This window comes from Moschus berezovskii, chromosome 7, assembly GCF_049115385.1.
Source record: "Moschus berezovskii isolate FMDL1 chromosome 7, NW_MosBer_1.0, whole genome shotgun sequence".
Lineage (NCBI taxonomy): Eukaryota > Metazoa > Chordata > Mammalia > Artiodactyla > Moschidae > Moschus > Moschus berezovskii.
In genome coordinates this window covers 82,228,307-82,242,993 of record NC_142466.1, presented here as the reverse complement: position 1 = coordinate 82,242,993, position 14,687 = coordinate 82,228,307, and the positions used below count along the sequence as shown (strand labels likewise).

Here is a 14,687-nt window from a genome sequence, read left to right as displayed (position 1 = left end):
GAGACCCAGGTTTGATTCCTGGGTTGGGAAGAGTCCCTGTAGGAGGAAATGGCAACCCACTCCAGTATTCTTGCCTGGGAAATCTCATGAACAGAAGAGGCTGGTGGGCTACAGTCTATGGGTTGCAAAGAGTCGACTAAAACTGAGCATGTATGCACAAACATGTTTATTGCTGTCTTTTTTTAAATTACGAAATGCTTCATCTATGAGATCCTGACCTATTTCCTAAGGTCCCCTATATGTAGTTGGTCAATATGAGTTTTTATATTGCTCGAAATCTTTTTTTAAGAAAAGAGGGAAAAAAGAGCTCAAACTGAGTGTATTTAAAAATAATCTGCGGATCCAGCACACTTAAAACAATATGCCAGCAACTATTGTTTCTCTCACCCTTTTCTCATTCAGGTAACCACAATCCAGGGAAAGTCCAATGCTGGGTGTCTGCCTGCAAGATGGAATAAAGAATTAAGGAAGAACACTGCTGCACAGGTATGCAACTGAAATAAATGATTTTTAATAGCCCTTCCAAATGGAGACTATTGACTTTGATAATTTAAATTCTTAAATCCTGTTTATCCTCATTTATTTGAATAATCCAGTTGATAACATTTTGTGTATATATGTCTTCTAGATAACTATTTTAATTCTTCACCTTACTTTGCTATAAAATATCTTCTAACTTGAGTTTGACATTCCATCTTAATTTCTTTGTCTGTAAGTAAATTTTGATATAAGCATTATAAGCATGAATTATTTTTCCCATGATCTTTTTGTCAGAAAAAAAATGAGAGGAAGCTCTTGTGGAAGTAGCCTTGATCTCTTGTCAACAATTTCTATGGTGCCCCATAAACTGATGATATGATGTAGAAATTTACTGTGCAAGATTTTAGTGTTATCTTATACTAGGTAATAACTTAATTTTGTTTAACAGTTGTCATATTGTGAATAAATTCTACAATATCCTCAACAAACCAAAGAGCAATACAAAAGAGAAACTCCAGAAATGACCCCTCTGCAAAGTCTTCTTTAATGCTCTTGATGATTTATAAGCCCTCCTGTTTGTCAGCATCACCCTGTAGACCCAATTCTATCATAGCATTTATATAAATTTGTATAATGTATTATAAATATTGATGCCAATGTCTTCTTTTAGAAAGGGTTCACAGCCAATTCCAAGGATACAAGAAAAACCTCCAGAACAAAAAATTGCGTGCACACACACACATACACACAATACATGATGCCATAAATTAAAAGTGCAAAAAAAAAAAGTGCAGAGAATGAATAAATAAAAACATGGTTTTCAGGAAGAATGAAGAAATAAAAACAAGACAAAATAGAGCCAGGGACAAAGCTAAAAATATAGATAGGAATGACCTTCACATTTGCTACATCTGGGCCATGAATTTGTCTCTAAGCTGACAGCCTCTTTGGTCCCACAATTCATGGTGTCCATAGATAAGAAAACAAACCCGTTACTCTGGAGAAGTAAAACTTCCCAGAATTGAGGTCAGACTGGACTGTCTCCCAGGGATGCTCAAGAAGAGAACATTGTGTTGGATGAGGAGCAGTGTCCTTGACAGCATCCCTGAGAGGGTGTCTAGTTCACAAGGGTGTCTCTTACAGCCTGATGGCAGCACACCAAAAAGTGATTCCTTGAGTTAAAGCGCTATTTCTGAGGTGGAGCATTCTCAGTGATCATCTGCCCAGTACAGTTACTGGCATATAGCAGGTGTCAAAAAGTATTTGTTGAGTGAATGTCAAGTACAGAAGACGAAGCTCAAAGACTCCTTGTAAAAGGCCCCACTAATTACCAAGACTTAAAATTTTGCTTCCCAACTCTGCACTCCTTTTGTAGCTATCAAGCAATGTTGTCATGAAATATTTCTTCTACTGTTGGGGTAAATTGCCATTTCAGTTGGGCTGGAGCATTTGTGTGTGGGTGTACACACTTGTGGTGATAGTGATAGTTTTGGGTTAAGAAAGTACTGTACTCATCAAACTGGGAGGTCAGATTGCTGGCGACCTTCACATCGTTACTGGCTTAGATCCAGACTCCCACATCTAGGCTGTTCTTCAGAGCAGAGGCAGGGCCGGTGATGGTACTGCAATGGGCCTTTGTCATTGGTCTCTGTGCTGAGCATGAGGAAGACCCAGTAACAAGTCACAGAAGCACTGGCATTAAAAGGGACTCAGTGGTGAGCTAGCAGGTCCTGAATCAGGGTTTCCTATAGTCCTATTTCAGTATCCTATTCTTTGGCAATGCCAAAGAATGCTCAAACTATCGCACAACTGCACTCATCTCACATGCTAGTAAAGTCATGCTCAAAATTCTCCAAGCCAAGCTTCAGCAATATGTGAACCGTGAACTTCCAGATGTTCAAGCAGGTTTTAGAAAAGGCAGAGGCACCAGAGATCAAATTGCCAACATCTGCTGGATCATGGAGAAAGCAAGAGAGTTCCAGAAAAACATCTATTTCTGCTTCATTGACTATGCCAAAGCCTTTGACTGTGTGGATCACAATAAACTGTGGAAAATTCTGAAAGAAAGGGGAATACCAGACCACCTGACCTACCTCTTGGGAAACCTGTATGCAGGTCAGGAAGCAACAGTCAGAGCTGGACATGGAACAACAGACTGGTTCCAAATAGGAAAAGGAGTGCGTCAAGGTTGTATATTGTCACCCTGCTTATTTAACTTCTATGCAGAGTACATCATGAGGAACGCTGGGCTGGAAGAAGCACAATCTGGAATCAAGATTGCTGGGAGAAATATCAATAACTTCAGATATGCAGATGACACCACCCTTATGGCAGGAAGTGAAGAGGAACTAAAAAGCCTCTTGGTGAAAGTGAAAGAGGAGAGTGAAAAGGTTGTCTTGAAGCTCAACATTCAGAAAACAAAGATCATGGCATCTGGTCCCATCACTTCATGGGAAATAGATGGGGTAACAGTGGAAACAGTGTCAGACTTTATTTTTATGGGCTCCAGAATCTCTGCGGATGCTGATTGCAGCCATGAAATTAATAGATGCTTACTCCTTGGAAGGAAAGTTATGACCAACCTAGATAGCATATTAAAAAGCAGAGACGTTACTTTGCCAACGAAGGTCCATTTAGTCAGGGCTATGGTTTTTCCTGTGGTCATGTATGGATGTGAGAGTTGGACTGTGAAGAAAGCTGATCGCCAAAGAATTGATGCTTTTGAACTGTGGTGCTGGAGAAGACCCTTGAGAGTCCCTTGGACTGCAAGGAGATCCAACCAGTCCATTCTAAAGGAGATCAGTCCTGGGTGTTCAATGGAAGGCTTGATGCTAAAGCTGAAACTCCAATACTTTGGCCACCTCATGCGACGAGCTGACTCACTGGAAAAGACTCTGATGCTGGGAGGGATTGGGGGCAGGAGGAGAAGGGGACGACAGAGAATGAGATGGCTGGATGGAATCACCGACTCGATGGACATGAGTTTGAGTGAAGTCTGGGAATTGGTGATGGACAGGGAGGCCTGGCATGCTGTGATTCATGGGGTCGCAAAGAGTCGGACACAACTGAGAGACTGAACTGAACTGAACTGATAGTCCTATAGGGTGACTGGGATTGAATTGAGCTCCCAGGTTGGGGTTCAGTCTTTTAGCTGGCAGAGTTAGAGGCTTAGGGTAGCGCTTGTATAAGGGTCTTTCTTCCTGGTGTATGTCACCATCTCTCATTCCTGAATGTCATCTTCTTGTCATTGATGTTGTAAAGGTGTTTTAGGGAAGGAATGTGGTCCCTGTGTGCAACTTTCCACCTGTATAATTACAATGGTGTCTTCATCATGGTGAAGATATTCATCTTCTGGTGTGTGCTGCTGCTGCTGCTGCTGCTAAGTCACTTCAGTCGTGTCCGACTCTGTGCAACCCCATAGACGGAAGTCCACCAGGCTCCCCCGTCCCTGGGATTCTCCAGGCAAGAACACTGGAGTGGGTTGCCATTTCCTTCTCCAATGTGTGAAAGTGAAAAGTGAAAGTGAAGTCGCTCCATCGTGTCCGACCCTTAGCGATTCCACGGACTACAGCCCACCAGACTCCTCCATCCATGGGATTTTCTAGGCAATAGTACTGGAGTGGCTTGCCATTGCCTTCTCCGCTTCTGGTGTGTAACCTTACCTTATTCTTGCTTCAATAGCAAAGCACTGCCAGACCTAGAACAGGAAACTGAGAGAGAGAGTAAAGTCGCAAAGAATATGGATTCTGGAAACTCACTCCCTGGGTTTGAATCCTGGCCCTATAACAAGCAAGTTACTTATTCTTCTTGTTCCTCAGTTTCCTAATTTGTAAAAAGGAATAGTAATAGTACCTAGCTCATAGGGTTATTGTGAGGACTAAATTAGTTAATACCTGTAAATTGCTTAGAATTGTCTGTATGTAAATATTATATAATAATGTTTGCTAATAATAAAATAAATAATACTGTCATATTTGAACAGAAGAACTAACATAGCTAGTACATCAGCATAATATTGATTTATTAAAATATTGATTGAATGCCTACTATGTGCTAGGGTCTTTTCTAGGTCCTTGAAACAATGTTGACCATGATAGACATAATCCCTTTCCTCATAGAACTTATAGATGAATGGGAGTACCGACATTAAACTAACAATTACAGCAGTATAATTGTGCACCGGCATCTCTCTTATTACGGAAGTTGACCCTTGACCCAAGGTTCAAACCTTGACCCAAAATTCAGGCATTTTAGTGTTAAGAATTCCAGTATACATTAGGAACAGTGCCTCTTTTGTTTTTATTTTTGTAAAGTAGTTGTTCTAGTTTTCTAATGCTATATGACAAAATGCCCTCCACCCCCCACCAAACTGGTGGCTTTAAATAGAAACAGTAAAAAAAAAAAAAAAGTAGAAACAGTCACTTATTTGCTCAAAACTCTGCATTTAAAGCAAGGTTTATCAGAGATAGCTCGTGTTTGTTCTGTGTGGTGACTACTAAGATTGCTCAACTAGGGATGGCGGGTTCATCCACGCTAGATCACTCACATGCTGTCTGCTGGCTGGGAGCTTAGCTGGGGCTGTTCATCAGGACCCCTGTGCTCCTTCATGTGATCTCTCCACATGGCTAAGTTGGGCTTCTCACAGCGTGGCAGCTGGATTCTGAAGAGGAGCACCCCGAAAGGATAAGCCACAATGTGCAAACACTTATTAAGGCTCTGCTCAGATTCTACTTCGTAATGTCCCATCAGCTAAAGCTAGTTCCACGTCCAAGTCCAAAGTCAGTGTGGGAGGGAAGTATACAAGGGCAAGGATTCTGAGACGTAAGAATCAATAGGGCCTAGAAGAGTAATAGATTGCCATAGAGTTCAGTTCAGTTCAGTCACTCAGTCGTGTCTGACTCTTTGCCACCCCATGAACCGCAGCATGCCGGGCCTCCCTGTCCATCACTAACTCCCGGATTCCACCCAAACGCATGTCCATCGAGTTGATGAACTGCCATAGAGACAAAGGCTAAATCTCTATTTTCTAAAAGAATCATTTGTCCCTTTTTTCCCTCCTCAATCACATATGCTATACCCCCTATCTGTGAGATCTCCCCTATTTGAAGAGTGGTTAAAAACTTCTGTTACCATATAATTTAGGCCAATGTTATTCTATGATAAGTAGATGTTTTACTCTCACTGAAAATACGGTGAAGAGTAAATTTAACTAAACTCTGTTATTTTGATATGCAGAGCTGGATCTTTATTAGTGAAGAGTAATAAGGTAGGAGGGTCCCAGGGTTGTCGGAATAGTATAAAAGTGTAGACATACAAATTTGTTGTGTATGCATGCTTGCTAAGTTTCTTCAATGGTGTCTGACTGTTTGTGACTCCGTGGACTGTAGCCTGCCAGGCTCCTCTGTCTATGGGATTCTCCAGGGAAGAATACTGGAGTGGGTTGCCATGCTCTCAACCATGGGATCTTTCTGACCCAGGGATCAAACCCGCATCTCTTATGTCTCCTTCATTGGCAGATGGGTTCTTTACCACTAGCACCATCTGGGAATCCCAAATTTGTTGTCAAGAGGAGTAAACTAAACATGGTCAGGAAAATGCCACTGGGCATCCGGTCTGAATCATAGTGAGAAAGACAAAATGGGAGATATTACAGCTAGGTCAATTTCACTGACTTACCTTTGAGAGTAGAAGAGCTCAAAGGTAAGTCAGTGAAAGGTGAATGTAGGCTGGAACTGAACTCTCCACACTGACAGTCCATTAAAGGGAGGGGCTGGCTCTGGCTTGTTGCCTTGTCTGTCTTTAACACCTAACTCACTGCCTAATACAGAGAAGGCACTCCAAGTGGTTGTTGAATGGATATAGACATTGAGGTTTGAAGAAATTGCAGGTTGTAAACCGTTCCCTCTCTTTAATATCCTGGTGTCACAAAATAATTAGAATGACCTTTTAAAAATACATACCATTAAAAAAAAAATTTGTCACTCTGGAAGTCATTGGTGGTACCGGGGCTCAAAAAGCACTCCTCTTATTAAAATCCCTTTATGGCTTCCCATCCCACCTAGATATCCACATGGCTTCCTTCTTTTAAGTCTGTGCTAAAAAAAAAAAAAAGGGCCTTCCACAATATACAAAATATCCTCACCACTTTCTAACCTGCTTTTTCTTTTTAAAAAATATTTATTTGGGCTTGCCTGGTGTCTCAGCCATAAAGAATTCCCCTGCAATGCAGGAGACACAGGAGTGTCAATCCCTGGGTTGGGAAGATTCCCTGGAGGAGGGCATGGCAACCCAGTCTAGCATTCTTGCCTTGAGAATCCCATGGACAGGAGTCTGGCGGGCTACAGTCCATAGTGTCGCTAGTTCAGTTCAGTTCAGTTGCTCAGTCATGTTCGACTCTTTGCGACCTCATGAATCACAGCACGCCAGGCCTCCCTGTCCATCACCAACTCCCGGAGTTCACTCAAACTCATGTCCATCGAGTCGGTGATGCCATCCAGCCATCTCATTCTCTGTCGTCCCCTTCTCCTCCTGCCCCCAATCCCTCCCAGCATCAGAGTCTTTTCCAGTGAGTCAGCTCATCGCATGAGGTGGCCAAAGTATTGGAGTTTCAGCTTTAGCATCAAGCCTTCCATTGAACACCCAGGACTGATCTCCTTTAGAATGGACTGGTTGGATCTCCTTGCAGTCCAAGGGACTCTCAAGAGTCTTCTCCAGCACCACAGTTTAAAAGCATCAATTCTTCGGCAATCAGCTTTCTTCACAGTCCAACTCTCACATCCATACATGACCACGGGAAAAACCATAGCCTTGACTAGACGGACCTTTGTTGGCAAAGTAATGTCTCTGCTTTTTAATACACTATCCAGGTTGGTCATAACCTTCCTTCCAAGGAGTAATCGTCTTTTAATTTCCTGGCTGCAATCAGCATCTGCAGTGATTTTGGAGCCCCCAAAAATAAAGTCTGACACTGTTTCCACTGTTTCCCCATCTATTTCCCATGAAGTGATGGGACCAGATGCCATGATCTTCGTTTTCTGAAAGTTGAGCTTCAATCCAACCTTTTCACTCTCCTCTTTCACTTTCATCAAGAGGCTTTTGAGTTCCTCTTCACTTTCTGCCATAAGGGTGGTGTCATCTGCATATCTGAGGTTATTGACATTTCTCCTGGAAATCTTGATTCCAGCTTGTGCTTCTTCCAGCCCAGCATTCCTCATGATGTACTCTGCATAGAAGTTAAATAAGCAGGGTGACAGTATACAACCTTGACGTACTCCTTTTCCTATTTGGAACCAGTCTGTTGTTCCATGTCCAGTTCTAACTGTTGCTTCCTGACCTGCATACAGGTTTCTCAAGAGGTAGGTCAGGTGGTCTGGTATTCCCATCTCTTTCAGAATTTTCCACAGTTTATTGTGATCCACACAGTCAAAGGCTTTGGCATAGTCAATGAAGCAGAAATAGTTGTTTTTCTGGAACTCTCTTGCTTTCTCCATGATCCAGCAGATGTTGGCAATTTGATCTCTGGTGCCTCTGCCTTTTCTAAAACCTGCTTGAACATTTGGAAGTTCACGGTTCACATATTGCTGAAGCCTGGCTTGGAGAATTTTGAGCATGACTTTACTAGCGTGTGAGATGAGTGCAATTGTGCGGTACTTTGAGCATTCTTTGGCATTGCCTCTCTTTGGGATTGGAATGAAGACTGACCTTTTCCAGTCCTGTGGCCACTGCTGAGTTTTCAGAATTTGCTGGCATATTGAGTGCAGCACTTTCACAGCATCATCTTTCAGGATTTGAAATAGCTCAACTGGAATTCCATCACCTCCACTAGCTTTGTTTGTAGTGATGCTTTCTAAGGCTCACTTTACTTCACATTCCAAGATGTCTGGCTCTAGGTGAGTGATCACGCCATCGTGATTATCTTGGTTGTGAAGATCTTTTTTGTACAGTTCTTCTGTGTATTCTTGCCACCTCTTCTTAATATCTTCTGCTTCTGTTAGGTCCATACCATTTCTGTCCTTTATCGAGCCCATCTTTGCATGAAATGTTCCCTTGGTATCTCTAATTTTCTTGAAGAGATCTCTAGTCTTTCCCCTTCTGTTGTTTTCCTCTATTTCTTTGCATTGATAGCTGAGGAAGGTTTTCTTATCTCTTCTTGCAGTTCTTTGGAACTCTGCATTCAGATGCTTATATCTTTCCTTTTCTCCTTCGCTTTTCCCTTCTCTTCTTTTCACAGCTATTTGTAAGGCCTCCTCAGACAGCCATTTTGCTTTTTTGCATTTCTTTTCCATGGGGATGGTCTTGGTCCCTGTCTTCTGTACAATGTCACGAACCTCCGTCCAGAGTTCATCAGGCACTCTGTCTATCAGATCTAGTCCCTTAAATCTATTTCTCACTTCCACTGTATAATCATAAGGGATTTGATTTAGGTCATATCTGAATGGTCTAGTGGTTTTCCCTACTTTCTTCAATTTCAGTCTGAATTTGGCAATAAGGAGTTCATGATCTGAGCCACAGTCAGCTCCTGGTCTTGTTTTTGCTAACTGTATACAGCTTCTCCATCTTTGGCTGCAAAGAATATAATCAATCTGATTTCGGTGTTGACCATCTGGTGATGTCCATGTGTAGAGTCTTATCTTGTGTTGTTAGAAGAGGATGTTTGCTATGACCAGTGCGTTCTCTTGGCAAAACTCTATTAGCCTTTGCCCTGCTTCATTCCGTGCTCCAAGGCCAAATTTGCCTGTTACTCCAGGTGTTTCTTGACTTCCTACTTTTGCATTTCAGTCCCCTGTAATGAAAAGGACATCTTTTTTGGGTGTTAGTTCTAAAAGGTCTTGTAGGTCTTCATAGAACCGTTCAACTTCGGCTTCTTCAGCGTTACTGGTCGCTAAGAGTTGGACATAACTGAAGCCACTGAGCAGGAGCAGGAGGGGGTTAGTTGTGGCATGCAGGATCTTTCATTGTGGCATGCAGGGACTCTCTAGTTTCATCACACAGGCTTAGTTTCTCTGTGGCATCTGGTATCTTTGTTTCCTGAACTGGGATTGAGCCCATGTTCCCTGCAGTGGAAGGTAGATCTTAACCACTGAACCACCAGGGAAGTCCCTATCCTGCTTTTTCTTTATAACGTTTATCCCTACATGACCTGTATTTCTTTTTTATGGTCTGCTTCTCCCCACTAGATTATAAGCTCCTTGAAAGCAGAAGCTTTGTTTTGTTCACTTTTGTATAGGCCCCAACACCTAAAACAATGCCTGACATGTCAAAAGTGCTAAAAATTACTTGTTGAATGAATGAATAATGTACCAAGTCATGGAAGGCTAGGCTTCACTGATTTCCTCCGGCCAGAGGCCAACACCCTGGAGATTGTGGAATGCAGGTATCTATGTGGGCTTCTACAGCCACGTCCCTCCTACTTGACCAGTGGGAAGAACTCATCTTGACTGCGTCAGGACCCCAGGCCCTCCTGTTTGGAGTTACTGTTAACTGTCGGTAATTGTGAGGTTGAGGGCCTAGGTAGTGCAGGATTCATATGGCTTGGGAATGGTACCAAGGGCAGGCCTATCAATCTTTAAGTTAGTTTTTCAGCTTCCAATCAGAGAACCTTGACTGAGGGCGTTCAAAAAATGGAAAGAAAGTCCTTGTGTTGGGTATGTGGCTAGGTAAGTAAAAAGTGGTAGATAGGATTATGAGAGAGAGAGAATATCTCATTTAAAAGTAGACACATACTGAGTTTAATCAGGTCTGTGTTTTGAAATATTTTCTCTAGTTACATGCAGATGGATTGGAGGAGGCTGAAGTGAATTAGGGAGAAAATAAAGAAGAACATTCCAGAGAAAATAGCATGAGCATCTGGGAACACAGTGGAGTATTGCAGTTAGGCCAGGGCTTCATAGGGATATCTCATCCATCTCTCTAGAGTGCTGGGGAGGAGCGGTGGAAGGGTAGGAAGTTCAGGATTGTTGGTACAAGGCTGGCAATGAAGAGATAGTAGAAGGTAAGCATTGGAAGGACTGATACTAAAGCTGAAACTCCAATACTTTGGCCACCTCATGCGACGAGTTGACTCATTGGAAAAGACTCTGATGCTAGGAGGGATTGGGGGTAGGAGGAGAAGGGGACGACAGAGAATGAGATGGCTGGATGGCATCACCGACTCGATGGACATGAGTTTGAGTGAACTCCAGGAGTTGGTGATGGACAGGGAGGCCTGGCGTGCTGTGATTCATGGGGTTGCAAAGAGTCGGACACGACTGAGCAACTGAACTGAACTGAACTGAAGCAGGATAAGTTAGAAGGGCTTCCTGTGACTTTCTTCTTTTTATGAGACATTCAGAAGAGATCACCAGGACATCTGCAATTTATACAAAAGAATTTCTGAATTGATATAAAAGTTCTAACAGGAACCATATGAATGCTAGTACTTGGGATTACAATGATGATGCCATAAAGTCTTGGAAAGTTAGATTCTTGAGAGAGTTAAGCTATGAAATCAATACAGAGTGGGAGAGGTTAACCAGTACAGAAAGTAGAAGTTGAAAACAATAAGGTTTAAATTTTAGGTGGAAGGTTTTAAAGTAAATTGCAGGGTATAGTTTACAGATACCTTAGCATGTTTATACTGTGATGAATAGAACAGAACTTCTCTACTGGTGTGCCAATTATAGGTGTGACTCTAAGAATTTAAAAATATAATTATAAACTTAATCAGAAATTACATAGCTATTTCACCATGAAGCCTAGTGTCAGAAAGGTAATATTCACAGAAACACAGTCAAGTTTCTCATAAAAGTAAAAAAAAAAATCTATTTGGATATTTAGCCAAAATCAATACTATTTCCTCAAGTAGTCTATTTAAAATTATTATTGCATGTAATTACAAAGAAAATAGTTTTTCCCACCAAGTTCCTCATAGAACTTAAGATAACCCCAATATGCTCTGCATACATAATTTTATCTTTATGCCACGACATCAATAAATTGGAAAGCAGTGGGAGTTATTTATTAACTTACCTAAAAAGAGAATACAAAATATCATTAGAAGTATTCATTACTTATTTCTAATAAAATGTCATTAGAAAATATTCAGGAAGTGTTTAGGTTGGATTCCCTCAGAGGCAGACACTGAGGCAAGTCTTTGAGTGCAGTTTATTTTGGAGATGATTCCAGGAAGCACGAGTAGGGGAGTGGAGAACTGAGACAGGGCTGGGAGGGCAGGTACAGGTGGGTTAACTAGGGTGGGAGAGCCTCTTGGAGTCAAGTAGTATATGCTTCAAAGCTGTTTCACCCCACGGATGTGGAGACAAGTTACCCTTCCACTTCTTTACATCATTCTCACTACTACTCCCAGAGGTGTAAATCCCCTCCCTTCTGGCCTGTATGCAGTTCAGAGAAGGCTCTTGGGCCAGAGGAAGCCAGCAGGCAGTCACAGGTATGCACAGTGACAAATTTTTAGATATGTGAAAGATGCAACTACATTTATGGCTCACTAGGTTTTGATGCTTAGAGAAGAATATGTTTTGTCTTGTCCAGTTGATGCTGCTTCCAAAATAACTCTTAAATCATCCCACTTCTATATTCTTGTCCAGGCTGCCATCCTCCTTTGTACTACATCAGTAAACTAAGTGCTCTCAGCTATTCTCTTCTCATCCTCCCCTCAAATCCATTCTTCGTCTCAGCAGCCACAGTGATCTTCATAAAATGAAAATCAAATAACATCACTCCTAGGGTTTTTTCACTGACTATAGGATGAGCCCACAGACGGTTCCTAAATGGTTTACTAGCTGACCTCTGCTCAGATCTCACCATTTTCCTTTTACTGTCTAAGCTTCAGCTCCACTGGACTTCTGTCATGCCTAAAAGAATGCTAAAGGCCCTTTGGTAGGGCTTTTGTACATGCTCTTTCCTCAGGCTAGCTCATAGTATTCTTCTACCAAGTCTTCACTTGTCTGTTTGTTTCATTTTCATCTTTCTGGACTCGATTTAATTGTCCTTTCCTTAGATAGGTCTTTCCTGTGTGTGAGTTCAGTCGCTCAGTTGTGTCCAACTTTTTGTGACCCTTGGACTGTAGCCTGCCAGGCTCCTCTGTCCATGTGATTTTTCAGGCAAGAATACATTGCTGACACTCTTCTATAGTTCCACACACCATACTCTCTCTCCTGCTTCGAACAAACACACTTTCCTAGCTATATTTCCTCTCAGAACTCTATATTTTTCCTTTTGAGAAAATCTCTGAATTAGATCACTGCAGCCTTCCCAGGTAAATCCTCTGGCTCCAACTGCCTTTCCCTTAGGTCAGGAGTCTCAAAGTCTAAAAGAAAGAGGGGCCTTCAGGGGGCCAGACAGGTTACAGAAAAGAGTGGGTGGAGACAATGGTAACTTGAGAGCACTTTGCAGCCACTCACAATTCCAGCTATTTGTTGCCCAAATTTGCTGAATTTCTTGATTTTTTTTCCTAAGAGACCAAGAATCCTGATTTTCATGCAAGATCTTCTAATGCCTAACCGTTGGAATTTAAAAAAGTTACCCTCTGCCAAGCAAAATAGCTAAAACAGTCTTGGGATGGGGGGAAGGAAAGTCTCACACCCCCTGATTTAAAAAGTTATTACAAAGCTACAGTAATCAAGACAGGGTGGTACTGGATCAATGGAATACAATAGAAAACCAAGAAATAAACCATTACATGCGTGGTCAAATGATTTTTAACAAGTATTCCAAGACCATTTAGTGGAGAAAACACAGTGTTTTTAGAAAATGGTGCTGGGAAAACTGGATATCCAAATGCAAAAGGGTGACATTGGATGCTTACTTTACACCATATAAAAAATGAATGCAATCCCACTACTGGGCGTATACCCTGAGAAAATCATTCTAAAAGACACATGAACCCCAGTGTTCATTGCAGCACTATTTACAATAGCCAGGACATGGAAACAACCTAGATGCCTAACCACAGATGAATGGGTAAAGAAGTTGTGGTACCCATATGCAATGGAATATTAGTCAGTCATAAAAGGAACAAAGTTGAGTCAGTTCTAGTGAGGTGGATGAACCTAGAGCCTGTTATACAGTGAAGTCAGTCAGAAAAACAAATATTACATATTACTGAATATATATGGAATCTATAAAAATGGTACTGATGAACCTATGTGCAGGGCAGGAATAGAGATGAAACATAGAGAACAGACTTGTGCATACAAGTCCGCAAGACTTGTGGATGGAGAGGGTGGGACGAATTGAGAGAGTAGCACTGAAACATATATACAGGACCATGTGTAAAATGGATAGCCAGTGGGAATTTGCTGTATGACACAGGGAGCTCAACCTTGTGCTCTGTGACAACCTAGAAAGGTGGGATGGGATGGGAGGTGGGAGAGAGGTTCAAAAGGGAGGGGACATATGGATACCTACAGTTGATGCATTTTGATGTATGGCAGAAACAAACCCAACATTGTAAAGCAGTTAATCCCCAATTAAAAATAAATAAATTAAAAAAATGAACTCAAAATGGATCAAAGACCTAAATGTAAGACCTAAAACTGTAATACACAGGGGAAAAGTTTCCAATAATTTCTTTGCTATAATTCCAAAAGCACAGATGGCAAGAGTAAAAATAGATACATTGGACTACATCAAAATTAAAAACTTCTTTGTGCAGGGCACAGTTGACAAGAGTGAAAAGGCAACCTATGAAATGGGAAAATATATTTCTAGGTCATATATTTGATAAGGGGTTAACATCCAGAAGATTAAAAGAACTTCTACAATGCAACAACAACAAAATAATATGATAAAAAATTGGGCAAAAGACTTCAATGGACATTTCTCCAAAGAAGATATACAAATGGCCAACAAACATATGGAAAGTTGCTCAACATCACTAATCACTAGAGAAATGCAAAATCAAAGCCACAGTGAGTTATTACCTCCTCTCACATCCAAAAAACCCAAATCAAAAAATATAAGCATTGGCAAGAATGTGGAGAAATTGGAAACCTTGTGCTCTGTTGGTGGGAATGTAAAATGGTCCAGCCACTATGGAAAACAGGTGGTTCCTTAAAATATTAAAAACAGAATTATGAGTTAGCAATCCCACTTTTGGGTATATAGTCAAAAGATCTAAAGGCAAGATCTCAAAGAGATATTTGTATAACCATGTTCATAGCAGTGTTATTCCTAATAGCCAAAAAGTGGAAGCAGAGGAATAGTGTAGT

General features: G+C 41.4%; 1 protein-coding gene across 1 annotated transcript in view; it reads left to right on the top strand.

Annotated features, from left to right (window-relative positions):
• The first annotated feature begins 410 nt into the window (after positions 1-410).
• Positions 411-14,687, top strand: part of APTX (aprataxin) — a 34,660-nt gene continuing 20,383 nt past the window's right edge. The window contains exon 1 of the mRNA XM_088838058.1: positions 411-486. The gene's annotated coding sequence lies outside the window, so the exon portion shown is untranslated. The remainder of the gene's footprint in view (positions 487-14,687) is intronic.